The sequence below is a fragment of the Schistocerca nitens genome, chromosome 7 (assembly GCF_023898315.1).
Source record: "Schistocerca nitens isolate TAMUIC-IGC-003100 chromosome 7, iqSchNite1.1, whole genome shotgun sequence".
In the NCBI taxonomy this organism is placed as follows: domain Eukaryota; kingdom Metazoa; phylum Arthropoda; class Insecta; order Orthoptera; family Acrididae; genus Schistocerca; species Schistocerca nitens.
Genome location: NC_064620.1, coordinates 71,738,911 through 71,754,882, shown reverse-complemented (window position 1 = coordinate 71,754,882; position 15,972 = coordinate 71,738,911).

The window sequence follows — 15,972 nt, the reverse complement described above, 5'->3', positions numbered from 1 at the left end:
TCAGTTCCACGCTGGCATTTTAGATACATGAACAGACGTGTGTAGCAAAGTAGGATATCGTAAGTATGGAGATCCTGGGGTAGCATTGTCTGCGGGATGCGCAGCGATGTGCTGGATCAGGACCTACGCAGAAGCTACACACGAAGCCGGCGGCGGCAGAGCCGGGGGCCAAACCGCCTCATCCGCTCAACATTTTAAGTATCGTTAGGGGCGGCGCAGCAACTCCGCTCAAGTGACTCTTCAAACTGCAATTAAAGTGAGTAAGTTTGCCTTATTAGTCTTGCCGAGGACGGTCATTAATTTTGAGGAGCTTTTCATGTCAGCTGAAACCCGCTGGCCCTGCATTCGCGAACGAGGGCACCAAAGGCTTCGCACAGCCGCCGTTCGTCCCTGTACTTCCCCTTTAGGGGGCAAAAAGTCATTCCGCCACAGGGCAGCGGAATAATAGGTGAGTGCCCGGCGTACTCATTAGGAAACTGGACATGTGCACTAGGCGAATTTCATTCACTAGCAAGGGCCGAATAGCTCTTCTCAGGTACAAGTTTCTAGCTCTATTTAATGCATTCTTCTTTAGGGCGTAACTTTATTAAAATATACGGGCATTTCAGTACACAACATGAACCACCTACAAAAGAGCTCAGTAGCCATCCACTGAAGTGTTTTCCTAAAGCAGAATACGAAACTGAAATACAAGGAGAATATTATAAACCTCATTGTCGAAAAGTCTATTGATAACTAGATTACACGCTTTCAAAAAATTAGCGGCAGTACAAATAAGCTGTATGCCCTGGTAATTAAGTTATGACTCTAGCGAGAGTATCTGAAAAAAAATTTTTTTTTAAAATAAAAAAAAGGAAATTAGAAATGTAAAGGTATCTGTCACTAGCTAACATTTATTTTCTATCCGACTTTAATAGTAATACACAAAAGAATCCTTATTTTTCAATAAAGGGCTCATGCTTTCCTAATTGAAGACATTGAGAGATTTTGGAGTACAATGGAACCTTATCACGTGAAAAAAAAAAACAAGCTATTTTTGCGGAAATAAGGCATAAACTTTACTAATACAAACATGAAATGCTGTGTGTTGCTTAAATCTAAGGGAGCTGTGTCACAGCTCCAAGAAATGTGAACAAAACAGGAAGAAGCAGTAGATACGTTATAGTGGTACTTTAATTTGCAGAGTGAACCCATTAAGAGCATGGGAACGCCTTATTTACTTTAACTGATCCTTGACGTAATTGTCATAGGTGAAGAAATAATAGAAACGATCTCAGAAAGATGTAAAAGAAAGGGAAAAATGAGTCACGTGCTTCTTTTATAAGTCTAAAGGAAGTAGCTGTTTTTTTTTTATATTTTTCAGCACCAGAAGTTATTACTGACGGGAAGAGAACTAAATATTGAAGTAACACAAATATTGCAACCGCTTCACACACAGAAGAATGATATGCCTGACATGTTTATTCATTCACTTCAGTTGATCTCACAATGACATAGCATTTGTCACTGTGATACAATAAAATAAAAGTGCACATACATACGGAATACATAAGTATTCTATTATGTGGATAGGACAGAGGATCATCCGTGGCATTCATGAAGGAAGCATTCTGGAATGCTTTAGGAAAACCCCGGAAGACCTAAATCAGGATGGCCGAACAGTACAGACTCTTACCCCCAGCCACCGCCCCCCGAATGTGAAGACATTTTCTTAATTACTGCACTACCTCATCCGACGGATCTCTACTGTACAAGATACTTTGATTTACACACAGTTTACTGCAAGTAAATTGCAATATGAAACACAGTTAATCGCTATGCTCACTAAAAACACCCGAAAGTGACTCCTGGACCACCAACATGCTGCTATACCGCTTGCAATTATTCCAGTGTGCCAAGAAACCTGTCTGCAGGGCCGTTAACATGTAACCCCAGGCACATGTTCATCTCCTCCCTGCGTCCACGTGAGAAACTAAGGCAACGTCTCCATGACGAATGAGATGTTGAAATCAGGAGATGAGAAGACATTACCATAATGATTTCCGGGTGGGAAGGCGTGCCTGTTCCCGTCACGAATCGGCCCGGCGGATTAGTGTCGAGGTCTGGTGTGCCACCGACTCTGTGGTTGGAATTTTAAGGTGGTTTTCCAACTGCCTCTCTTAATGCGGGATGGTTCCTCTTATTCCGCCTCAGTTACACTATGTCGTCGATTGCTGCGCAAACACTGTCTCCAATTACTCGTACACCATACTACCAGGCAAACATGGGGTTACGCTCGTCTGCTGTGAGACGTCCCCGGGCGCACAATAACCCTGGTTCGGTGTGGTGCGGCGGTGGAGTGAGTGGACTGCTATAGCCTGTTGGGGGATTGTGAACCACTGAGGGCTGCGGCGGGGACGAAGCCTCTCTGTCATTTCTAGGCCCCTAGTTCAATACAATACAATACTATAATGGAATACAGATCTTGACCCATGACCTTGTAAAACATTACACTTTCACCATTTAGTGACATGTGACAGGGTGTCGTAGTTGTCCCCTTTTCTATAAGTAATTTTTAGGTATGTAGTATGCATCACTTATGAAGAATGACTTAGTTACCACTTTAAACAGATGTATTTTAGTAACCTTTCTCATCTCCTTGGCAGTTTATTATACCATATTCTTTCATGATAGAAAATGTTATTTTGAGTTTTCTGTTTGGTTTTCATCGGTAAATGTAAGTCCAAACAGTCTCTTGCTCCTGGATTATGTGTAGAATTATTAATGAAGTACTTAGTAAAGTTCTCCCTAACATGTGAAACACATCTGCAGGTGTACTCACTTGGTGAAATAACGATACCCAGTCTTTTAAACCCATCTTTACAATGAGCCCAATTACTTCCGCTAGGTATTCTTCTTACTGCCCTTTTCTGTAATTTAAAAATTATGCCCATGTTTTGTGACTTCAATCCGCAGAAAAGATTCCTATAACGTATAAGTGAGTGCGCATAGGCACACAATTTCAGCAAAAGACATTGGTTGCTGCAAAGTGATGATAGAACCCTAGGATATAAGATGCTGATAAACATTCCTTTTTCCAGTATCTTTGCGTGCTTATTCATCCGTAAAAACTTAGTTTCTATTGCTAAATCTGAGCCTTGCGTGGCTCGTGTTCGTGCCATGTATTGCTGGACATCTTGTCTCTGCGGTACTGCCGTCCCGTTTCTTATTCGATTTACTGGCACCACTAAGTTGCTGGCTTTCTGTTTGCATGCTGCACGTACTCAGTCGGTTGGGACGGAGCAGCAAGGAACTCCCCGTGGCGCGAAGCCAGGTTGGGACCACTGGCATCATACACGCGCTGCCAGATCATGAGGCGCTAGATACGAGACCGACAAAGAACGTTGCCCACCGAACCTGGACGCTGAAGTTGAGTGATCAGTTAACCTGTTACGAAGCCTCAACTATTGCGACATCTCTTCATTCGTTTGCAGGTTGTTGCTCCGTGGGCTGTTTGGGCTAGCAGCAATGTACGAGGGCAGTTCAATAAGTAATGCAACACATTTTTTTTCTGAAGCAGGGGTTGTTTTATTCAGCATTGAAATACACCAGGTTATTCCCCAATCTTTTAGCTACACAACACTATTTTTCAACGTAATCTCCATTCAATGCTACGGCCTTACGCCACCTTGAAATGAGGGCCTGTATGCCTGCACGGTACCATTCCACTGGTCGATGTCGGAGCCAACGTCGTACTGCATCAATAACTTCTTCATCATCCGCGTAGTGCCTCCCACGGATTGCGTCCTTCATTGGGCCAAACATATGGAAATCCGACGGTGCGAGATCGGGGCTGTAGGGTGCATGAGGAAGAACAGTCCACTGAAGTTTTGTGAGCTCCTCTCGGGTGCGAAGACTTGTGTGAGGTCTTGCGTTGTCATGAAGAAGGAGAAGTTCGTTCAGATTTTTGTGCCTACGAACATGCTGAAGTCGTTTCTTCAATTTCTGAAGAGTAGCACAATACACTTCAGAGTTGATCGTTTGACCATGGGGAAGGACATCGAACAGAATAACCCCTTCAACGTCCCAGAAGACTGTAACCATGACTTTATCGGCTGAGGGTATGTCTTTAAACTTTTTCTTGGTAGGGGAGTGGGTGTGGCGCCACTCCATTGATTGCCGTTTTGTTTCAGGTTCGAAGTGATGAACCCATGTTTCATCGCCTGTAACAATCTTTGACAAGAAATTGTCACCCTCAGCCACAAGACGAGCAAGCAATTCCGCACAGATGGTTCTCCTTTGCTCTTTATGGTGTTCGGTTAGACAACGAGGGACCCAGCGGGAACAAACCTTTGAATATCCCAACTGGTGAACAATTGTGACAGCACTACCAACAGAGATGTTAAGTTGAGCACTGAGTTGTTTGATGGTGATCCGTCGATCATCTCGAACGAGTGTGTTCGCACGCTCCGCCATTGCAGGAGTCACAGCTGTGCACGGCAAGCCCGCACGCGGGAGATCAGACAGTCTTGCTTGACCTTGCGGCGATGATGACACACGCTTTGCCCAACGACTCACCGTGCTTTTGTCCACTGCCAGATCACCGTAGACATTCTGCAAGCGCCTATGAATATCTGAGATGCCCTGGTTTTCCGCCAAAAGAAACTCGATCACTGCCCATTGTTTGCAACGCACATCCGTTACAGATGCCATTTTAACAGCTCCGTACAGCGCTGCCACCTGTCGGAAGTCAATGAAACTATACGAGACGAAGCGGGAATGTTTGAAAATATTCCACAAGAAATTTCCGGTTTTTTCAACCAAAATTGGCTGAGAAAAAAAAATGTGTTGCATTACTTATTGAACTGCCCTCGTATGATGTGTTGGGGTCGGCGAAATCATTAGTCGTCTTCCTATATTGCAATTAATTATTAAATTGACTGTTAGTTGCCAGTGAAGTGCACCAGCGGTATTTTCTTCCCTGTGGCCGTTAACGCCCCAGTTACCCGCCCTGGTCGTTAGCGTACTTTTCCCGACTGCTTGCTGGACAAGAGGTTAGGTTTTCGTGGTAGGGCGTTCCATTTCTCCGCCAGCGCAGTTGACAGTGGCTGGATGATCGTTGGCGCGTGTGGACCTGCTGCAATCTCTCCCCAACGCATCCCACACGTGCTTGATGGGATACGAGTCGGAAGAGAGGGTAGGCCAGTCTATTTGCCGAACGTCCGCTCGTTCCAACAACTCCTCCGGCTGCGCTGTTCGGTGAGCATTATAAAACACAAAAACTAAATCAGGGTCGAATGTCCCCCTGAAAAGGTGCTCATGGAGAAGGATAGGGTCACAAAAACGTTGACCAGTCTGTCCACTTTTTCAGATACCTGGATGGCAGTGCGCCTCTGCCTTCCTACATCTTAACACATGGGCCAACAAAATGATAAAGTTTGACGATGTTCCTGGGAGCGTTACGTGTTCCCACCTCTCGCCGTTTGAGGGTGCGTCACTAGTCGAATTGAATCTGCTCTCATCCGAGAACAGCACACGACCCTACTCCTCATTGTTCCAGACCATACATCTTGAGCAGCACGGCAAAACGATTGCGTTAGACAATGTCCCTCGTTGCCTTACGTGTTCTCACCTCTCTCTATATAAGAGCGTACGTCACTACTCAGACTGAATCGGCTCTCTTGTTGAAATACACTCCTGGAAATTGAAATAAGAACACCGTGAATTCATTGTCCCAGGAAGGGGAAACTTTATTGACACATTCCTGGGGTCAGATACATCACATGATCACACTGACAGAACCACAGGCACATAGACACAGGCAACAGAGCATGCACAATGTCGGCACTAGTACAGTGTATATCCACCTTTCGCAGCAATGCAGGCTGTTATTCTCCCATGGAGACGATCGTAGAGATGCTGGATGTAGTCCTGTGGAACGGCTTGCCATGCCATTTCCACCTGGCGCCTCAGTTGGACCAGCGTTCGTGCTGGACGTGCAGACCGCGTGAGACGACGCTTCATCCAGTCCCAAACATGCTCAATGGGGGACAGATCCGGAGATCTTGCTGGCCAGGGTAGTTAACTTACACCTTCTAGAGCACGTTGGGTGGCACGGGATACAGGCGGACGTGCATTGTCCTGTTGGAACAGCAAGTTCCCTTGCCGGTCTAGGAAAGGTAGAACGATGGGTTCGATGACGGTTTGGATGTACCGTGCACTATTCAGTGTCCCCTCGACGATCACCAGTGGTGTACGGCCAGTGTAGGAGATCGCTCCCCACACCATGATGCCGGGTGTTGGCCCTGTGTGCCTCGGTCGTATGCAGTCCTGATTGTGGCGCTCACCTGCACGGCGCCAAACACGCATACGACCATCATTGGCACCAAGGCAGAAGCGACTCTCATCGCTGAAGACGACACGTCTCCATTCGTCCCTCCATTCACGCCTGTCGCGACACCACTGGAGGCGGGCTGCACGATGTTGGGGCGTGAGCGGAAGACGGCCTAACGGTGTGCGGGACCGTAGCCCAGCTTCATGGAGACGGTTGCGAATGGTCCTCGCCGATACCCCAGGAGCAACAGTGTCCCTAAATTGCTGGGAAGTGGCGGTGCGGTCCCCTACGGCACTGCGTAGGATCCTACGGTCTTGGCGTGCATCCGTGCGTCGCTGCGGTCCGGTCCCAGGTCGACGGGCACGTGCACCTTCCGCCGACCACTGGCGACAACATCGATGTACTGTGGAGACCTCACGCGCCACGTGTTGAGCAATTCCGCGGTACGTCCACCCGGCCTCCCGCATGCCCACTATACGCCATCGCTCAAAGTCCGTCAACTGCACATACGGTTCACGTCCACGCTGTCGCGGCATGCTACCACTGTTAAAGACTGCGATGGAGCTCCGTATGCCACGGCAAACTGGCTGACACTGACGGCGGCGGTGCACAAATGCTGCGCAGCTAGCGCCATTCGACGGCCAACACCGCGGGTCCTGGTGTGTCCGCTGTGCCGTGCGTGTGATCATTGCTTGTACAGCCCTCTCGCAGTGTCCGGAGCAAGTATGGTGGGTCTGACACACCGGTGTCAATGTGTTCTTTTTTCCATTTCCAGGAGTGTACATACTATCAGATGCTATTTTTGAAAACTTTATTTAGGCTGTTAGTTTCAACGCCTCATTAGCGTCTTCTGCAAGCTTCAATACATCGAACATCTGGCGAGTGCCAATCGTATGACTACATAATACAGGAACCACCGTAATTGGTGGCCCATAGGCATACATTCTGGGTGTTCACAAATTCTTAAATTCAGATAAATGTGAGAGTGTGAAATTAACAGCATTGGCTGTATAACAGTTACGCTTATCAACATATTTATGCAACTTAAGCTTCTGTCAATAATAATAAAATAGTAATAATAATAATAATAAGAAGAAAATATGCAAATTTTTTCTCAAGGAAGGAAGATCATTTTTGTGGAAATTTGTTGTTTTCTACACAATTAAGTACAGTTTATAGCAAGAAGTAAATAATGTTTAATCTTTCGCTACCCTCAGTTTCGCATTTTTGTGTAAGTGGGAGTGTTCGTGCCTTTTTTATTTTTTCAGGCAAATGTAAAATTCCCCCCCCCCCACTTTCATGTATTAGTTAACGAATTAACGTCTGGGCTGAAAATCTGGCATTATTATGTTGCACCCATACAACTTGCGCTTATTATAGCACTCCGGTGTCAGGCCAAAATTGGCCCATCGGTACCATCCGACCGCCGTATCAGACTCACAAGGGGAGGCCGCCAATTGTGAAATTCAGATTCGATTCATACTGCGCATAATATAAGCTCATGGCCAGAGGTGTAATGTGGCAAAGAACGAAGATGCGCTTCGCAGCCGTTGTCGAGAAAATCGACAGTTAAAAGAAATCGTTGCCGTGAAATACTCTACGATTAATAGTTTTCTACAGCATCGTGGCGCAACGGTAAGCGGTCGGGTTCGTAATCCGAAGGTCGCCGGATCGAATCTCGCGGCATACAATTTTTTTATTATTAGATTTTTGTAATTCAAATATATATATATATATATATATATATATATATATATATATATATATATATATATATATAAACTATTAATGAATTGCTTATGCATGTTGGTGAAGGCTTTATTATTAGTTTTTTGTAATTCAAATATATATATATATATATATATATATATATATATATATATATATATATATATTAATGAATTGCTTATGCATGTTGGTGAAGGCGGATCGCTCTCCAATTGTACCGCCCCAATTTGAATTACAAATAACAAATACTAAAAAAAAAAAAGTTGCATTGTGCGAGATTCGATCCGGCGACCTTCGGATTACAAACCCAAGCGCTTACCGCTACGCCTCGACGCTGTGGAAAATTAATAATCGTAGAGAGTATTTCACGGCAACAGTTTCTTTTAACTGTCGATTTTCTCGACAACGGCTGAGAAGTGCGTCTTGGTGCTTTGCCACATTATACCTCTGGCCATGAGCTTTTATTATGCGCAGTATGAATCGAATCTGAATTTCACAATGGGCGGCCTCCCCTTGTCAGCTGAAGATTCGGATAGGAGGGTCGTGTGGTCAGCACACCGCTCTCCCGGTCGTTATGATGATTTTCCGTGACCGGAGCCGCTATTAGTCGGTCGAGTTGCTCCTCAATTGGCATCACGAGGCTGAGTGCAGCCCGTAAAATGGCAATAGAGCATGGCGGCCCGGATGGTCACCCATCCAAGTGCCGGCCACGCCTGACAGCGCTTAACTTCGGTGATCTGACGGGAACCGGTGTATCCACTGCGGCAAAGCCCTTGCACTTCTTTGTTAAATGTTCGCTTGTACTCATGATTATTTGATTTCGTCACTTTCTCAGACAACGGATCTGGCCTGGGAGGCCCTGCTTACTTTGCGGCAAACTTTTCCTGATAACGTTCTTTTCCGTTAGGGCTTAATACAGGTTCAACAGAGTTCATACTGACACTGCACAGGAAAGCCGGTTCCTGCACAGTAGACAACCAACTCCAAACACAAACTGCCGTTTGCAGAAATCATTAAATTCATGTAGCACTGTCTACCAGAAAGGTCACGACTAGAATACAAATGAGGCGCTGAAAGCCACAAGGGCCAAAAGCGCCGCCTTCGATCCCTCATACGTAAGTTAATATCAAAGAAACCAGTGAGGCAAATTTTCGTTAATGTTCATATATATGTACAATGTGGACATACAGTAGTGATATACTTGACCCACTATTAGATCAACAAATGTCAAAAGCATGAATAAGTGCTACAGTCTCCCAGTCGACGATGATGTATGTTATGGTTCTCAGCGCTTCAATTGGATTACTGTATAATAAAATCCAAAACTTAACGTACTATATCTCTTTCAAAATCCCACAAAATAGCTGTTTCTGTCAGTATAATTATAATGTATACTGACGTCCGATCTGATTTACTATACAGTGAGTGAACTGGCATATTTGTGGAGTATGTTGCCGTGAAGTGGGATTTAAGCCAAGCAAAAGTAGATAAAAGTCTGCTTTCGTGGGCCACCACCTGGTGACACTGATGTAAACTTGTTTAGTGGTGAGGGCTAGTAGTGCACACCGTGAACCGTGCACACTGTTCATAAAATCGGTATGTATTTGGCACATAAGGAAATTACCTCACTCCGGCTGCGCATGCGCAGAATCTCCTTAAAACGTGCACAAGTGAAGGTGTGCTCGCAACCCCGATTCCAACTTTCACCGAGTCTAGAGGAGCAATGTAGCACAGTGCGGTAGATTTTGTGCCGTGTATTTCAGATTACCGCATCTACATTTCGCTTAAGGGGCTCCGGAAAGGCTCTAAATCATGAAAAGTTCAATTTTTACTTTTCTGCGTTTTCTGAATCTGCAGACTATTACCTTTTAATAGATATATAATTTATTCAATTCCGAAGACCACAACTATTTTTAAAATTTTTTTAAAATGTCTTCAACATGGGCGTGACCCACTGTGGCGCTGTTAAACTGCTGTCAAATGGTGTTATTATTAACGTCCGTGTTCATCAGGTACATTTTAGTGATGTGAGATAAAGTATGTGTTGTGGCTAACCTGTGATGGTTCAATATATATCGCTGGTGTGATTGTCGATTGTTTCATGTTTATTTACTCTGTCGTTATCTCGAAAATATTCGTAATTAATTCTGTTTCTTGAGTCTCTGTTTTGTTGAAGTATAATAATGAGTAAAAGTAAAATTATTAGAAATCCTCTGAAGGCTTTTAAGAAAAGGAGAAATGTTGGAAAGCCAAAGGTATTTAGAAATATGGGAATGAAGATAGGTTCTAACATGGTACGAGCGATGCTTGCTTTAGACAAGGAACGCCTTCGGGCTGCAGACAGGGCTGTAAAGAGTCTAGAAATACAAGCAAGAGTAAACAGGAGGAGGAACAAGAGGAAGCTGGAGGAGGAGTTTGCAGAGGATGAAGATAATCCATCCTATGGACCTGGAATGCACTAAAAAGTTAATCCAATCTTTGTCGCTCGATTCCCAAAACTTTTATTTTCTCATACTAATTACATGTTTTCTAAGGATCTTCCAAACATATTTGTTTCAAATTTTCAGTAAATGTTACACAGTACCTTCTGCATAATTTAACACAGCTTTTTTCCAAAAAACTGTGTATTTTTGAATATATAAATAAAAAATTGCAAAAAATGTTGTGAATTTTCATTACAATTGAAAAAAAATCATCTTTAATAACTGAACTAAAATTTTGTAAAATTCCTGTGTTAATTTGTAGCCCATATTCCAATAAATAATCTGTAAAAAGTTCAACTTCCTACCTCAAATACTTTGTGAGGAAAGATGTAATTTATAAGTGTTATTTTAACATTGCAAGTGTAGGGCGTTCTGGAGCCCCTTAACAGCATTCAAAGAAAAATAAGAGTAAATCCTCAAGGTGTCAGAAGTTAGGGTGTTCACATGCTCGTGTGCTCTTACACACCAGCCTCTACAGCTCCGAATGTTCGATGTACTGCCCTGAAGAAGACGCTACTGTGGCGTTGAACCTATTAACCTAAGTAAAATTTTAAAAAGTGATCCCTAATGGTATATGTTCCTACAACAATTTGACCGGCCATTGCCAATCACACTGTATTTTTTATGATGGCTTTACGAATCAGCTCTCATCCGAGAAAAGCATGCGATTCCACTCCTCGATAGTCGTGTCACTATAGGCTTCCACCATGAAAAAAGTTGCTACCGACGTATGGTTGATAATTGACCCCAATCGTCTTGGCAAGACACCATCTACGCCACTCTGGAGCGTCAATCTGAGTGTTTGTAATACTGTTACATGAGGTTGAAATTGCACCTACTGTTTGACGCTGGTTCCTTCTCGCTTATTGTACAATGTTGCGCTCATTTACTGCAGTAGTTGATCATGGTCGACCACCTCCTTGTCTACGGAAGTAGTAGCGTATTTGGTTCGGAACGCTTCCCATATATAAGAAACAATGCTATGAACAACACTTTCTCCTTCTTCCAGCTTGTAGACGATTCCTGTCCGTGTGAAGTCATCCAGATGTTGTCTCTGGGCCACGCTGTAACGAATAACGTCACCAAAATGTGCCGTAAACGCTCAGTGATTCACACACATTCTCTTTTCCCGTTCCTTCAGCTGCCTTTTGCTGCGGCGCAAATCCAATTTGGCTCAATAATCATGCTGGCCTCAATCCATTTATCGTCCAACTTTCTGTTCACGACTGGTAGACGTTTTTGAATCTGATCCCGCACAATAATATGTTAGGTTATTGTATCAATCTCGTCCTTAAGTTTTACTGGGCATTGCGTGATAATATCAGCAACTGATGTTAGTTCTACTATGTAATCATTCCTATGCTTTCTAAAAATTTCAGTTGTGGAAAAAATTCTCAGCAGTTAACAATAACTTAGAACTTGTAACTTTGACGTCTTATTTCTCATCCTGAACTACGCCCCTCAGCCAGCGTCAAGTTTATTGAACATTTTTTAATTTTCTTAAACCACGTATGACAAATGTAATTCCAGTCACATATCGAGAAAAAATAATTAATTATAGACATGATAAAACGGAAAAATATTTTTTTCTGCTTTTATAATAATTCAGAACTGAAGAGGGGTGGATGGTTGTACCACATGGCCGATTTGGTCTCCATTCCCTCACCTACGTGTCTTATGACCGAGTAGTACGTTAAGCACTAACTTTCTCTACTTCTTTCGGGTAACTTTCGTTCGGTGATGGTGACGTATAATATCACACAACCGCATTCACAATAAATCTGAAGGCTTTTCCACAAGACATGATTTATTAATGTTTACACTTCATCGCATATAAGTTTTAATTGTCCTGTGGTAGACATGTTCGTTCTTACTCTCTGTCTGCCGAGCGGTCTAAGGCGCTGCAGTCATGGACTCTGCGGCTGATCCCGGCGGAGGTTCGAGTCCTCCCTCAGTCATGGGTGTGTGACTTTGTCTTTAGGATAATATAGGTTAAGTAGTGTGTAAGCTCAGGGACTCATGGCCTTAGCAGTTAAGTCCCATAAGATTTCACACACATTTGAACATCTCTGTCTGCGTAAGAAACTCCCGCAGGAGAAAGCGTTTATTTATACTACGTAACATACCAGAAGATTCTAGGCTAAAAAGAAACATTTCATCATTAATTAACCTCTAGTATAGCATGCACTAACGCAGCGGAAACCTGAAGTAAATTTATAATACTATACCTTCTGTAGTAAAGAAACACAAAACGGTAGCCTCGAGTTTGCTTTTGTGACTTCCGAGTATCAACCTAACGACCGTAGATGTACACTAGCATCAAACGGTAGACATTACCCAGAATGGAAGAAAAACGAAAGCTGGTTAGAAGGTGAGTAAAATCTGTAAACGGTCTTTCATACATCACAAAAAACCGAAATTCTAATATTTATTACAGAAACCTCTATGCTGATGATAGGTACAAGGTAAAATGAAAGGTAAAGCTCACTGTGTGGCCTAATGTCTAAAGTCTCAGTTGTGTTTGCACTTTCTTTTTGAACAGAGCGCAGTGTAGGCCACATGAGGGGTACATTCGGTTCTTACGTCGTTTTTATGGTTCAATAACATGATACCTTGAGGTACATATTTGGACTGAGTCTTACTGGTCAGTCCGCAGAATGTTCAAAGGATCTCAAGAATAAAATGTGGCTCCAGCAGTGTGAAATATTGCTACGGCACAGAGTAGTACGGGTTCCAAGTTATAAAATTTTTAACCGAGTTCAACAACCCTGACGTAGTCCGATGCTCGTGTTCTGGTGGCTAGCGTTACTGCCTCTGGATCACTGGGTCCCAGGTTTGGTTCACGGGAGGGCTAGGGATTTTTCTCTGCCCGGGCACAATGTGTTTGTGTTGTCGCCATCATTTCATCATCATCATTTGATACAGTGGCTAGATTGGACTGTGGAAAATTGGAGCATGTCAAAACTGGGTCTTGCTGATGACTGCACAGTTGAGCGCCCCATAAAGCAAACATCGTCATCAACCTTGACGTAAATGGGCTGGTTACGCCACGATTAGCGGCGGAGCAGGACGCACGGTGGTGCAAGACAGACGGGCAGCACAGTCTGCAACTCTGCAGTAGCTGAGTGAGAGAAAATACACGCAGCGCGGAAAGAGAAAATTACAGCCACTAAGCAAAATAACACGCACGCTCGATCCCGCTGCGAGATGCCGCGAGAAGTAATAGCTACGGCTAGGAAAAAGAGTGACCAATTAACTAGCTCCTAAGAGAGAATTAAAGCAAGGGAAGTAGAGCAACGAGGCCACATGTGGTCATCGCTAGTAAACTGCACGTCACAGAAATATGGAGTCCTAGCTGCAAGTAGAGGAGAACGGTTTTGTCAATGGGAACGATGGAGTCCGTGTCGACGACATTCCGTTCGATGACCATTTTGTTTTAGTAACTCTTGTCTCAGATCAACCAGCGCAGTACCAGCCAGCTGTGGACTGTCGCAGAGCTGAACTCCACTGACGAACTTCACGCTGTGTCACATCAACCACTACTGATGGGAGATCTGATGAACTACCAGCAGCAGTGCAGTACCAGGTGCTGTACTTTCTGAGAGTGGGAAGAAAGATGACGACAAGGCTGGTAGTAGTGGGTTCAACGCCTGCCGCCTACACCAATTCGCGGATGGTGTGGTCCAGGGAAGAAGAGGCATAGAGTGGGATCGAGTACACTCCCTCAACCAGTAGCAGCCATGCATGCTGTACCAGGCTGGGCAAAGCATCCGTATCGACGCCAGAGGAAGGACGTCTCGCTAGGACGCAGACGCAAGGATTGGTACAGCGTCTGACACCGAGAATCTGTCCGTGACCAGGACAGGAGGCAACTACGTCCATCAGTGCACCACCCTTTGGACAGTTGTCACAATAAACGATTCTCGGAATAATCATGTTTTCTTACCTCCACAAGCGCTTCCACGCCATTCCTGACATCGTACATTGCCGTCATCCGCTGGGCCCCTCTCTAACACGTAGGAATGTATCATTTAACGGCCTTAGCATTGGGTTAGGGATGGGTATTGTCCTATGTTTATTGATTCAAGGACCACCAAGACCAACAACTCTACATGATCAATAAATGGTATTACTTTGTCTAACCGTGACTTGAAGATAGTTGTCTGCAAGATATACAGCTTACTCCAGAGTGGACTTTTCTCGTTAAATCGTTTACTGAAAGCCAAGAGCAGTCTGTCTGCGTACCAATCACGCAGCGGTATGCGCCCTGCAGGCTAGAGTCAGATGCATGTAGGCTACATTCTGGATGACTGGACGAGTTTTTCTCTGCTGATAGTACTTCCCTTAGGTTGAACGCTGATTCGCGTTATTTCGTCTTAAATGGGTATGATACGGAATTTAATTGGAACTACGCCTTAAGATGACGCCAGTTAGTTGGTCGTGATGCGGCAGGGTTGGGAGAGATTACGTTGAATGAGCATGTGGATCTACAGATCTCATTTTCGGGTGATGCTCTGGGGTACAGAGATGTTCTGACACTACGTGTGTGGTTTTTCAGAGGTATAGTAGCTTCCTTGCCGTGGACGATAATGTCCGTCCATCTCGAGCTCTTCCGTGGAAGAATTTCTCTCTTTTGGGGTTCAGGATGGCGAGTGGCGATCCCTCGAGCTGATTCGACCCATGGGATCTTGCCACAATGGCGTCAAACGTGGACAGAAGCTACAGGCAGCCGTACACCTCTTCTTACCTTCATGACTTTCCAATAAAAAAGAGTTTATGATATATCTTATGTGATAATACAGAACTCTACAACTCACCTTCACACTATGGCCCATAACGTATATAACGTTACGAACGCATATGTGTGGTATTTTGTCTAACATAATCCACTGATAGTTGTATTTTATATGACTCACTCACAGATTTCTCAAAGTCCATGATGTTTTAAATACAGTCGAGTTACTATTTTAAGTTGCAGATGTACTAGGAAATTCGTGCAAAATGTAAGAGCGTAGTTGCGCAAGAGAACGATGGACGTAGTGTGTTCTCATCATTCATAGCAGTTCATCACCATCAGCATTAGAACGTAGGTGTTGAATTTAATGCTACAAGAGGACAGGATTCACATCACGACTCAGTTGTATGAATCAGTGCTCCGTCCACTTGTGGTCTTCTTCTTATATTAAGGCCGATAGGTGGAGTCTCTCACGACATATTGAATACTAGGACGGTTTTCAGGGCTTTGGTGAGTTGCTGAACTGCGACGCGGTGTGGAGGAATGACGATACTGTGCCGCCGATAGCTCCGTGGCACAAATGGACACTGGTGCAGTAGACAGGAAACGGGGAAAGCGGCCAGGGATCGCCGATACACTGTTGCGGAATACTACATGCCCACACTGCACCAGTATTCGCAGTGGTTGCTTGATATGATTCAGATGGTTCAAAT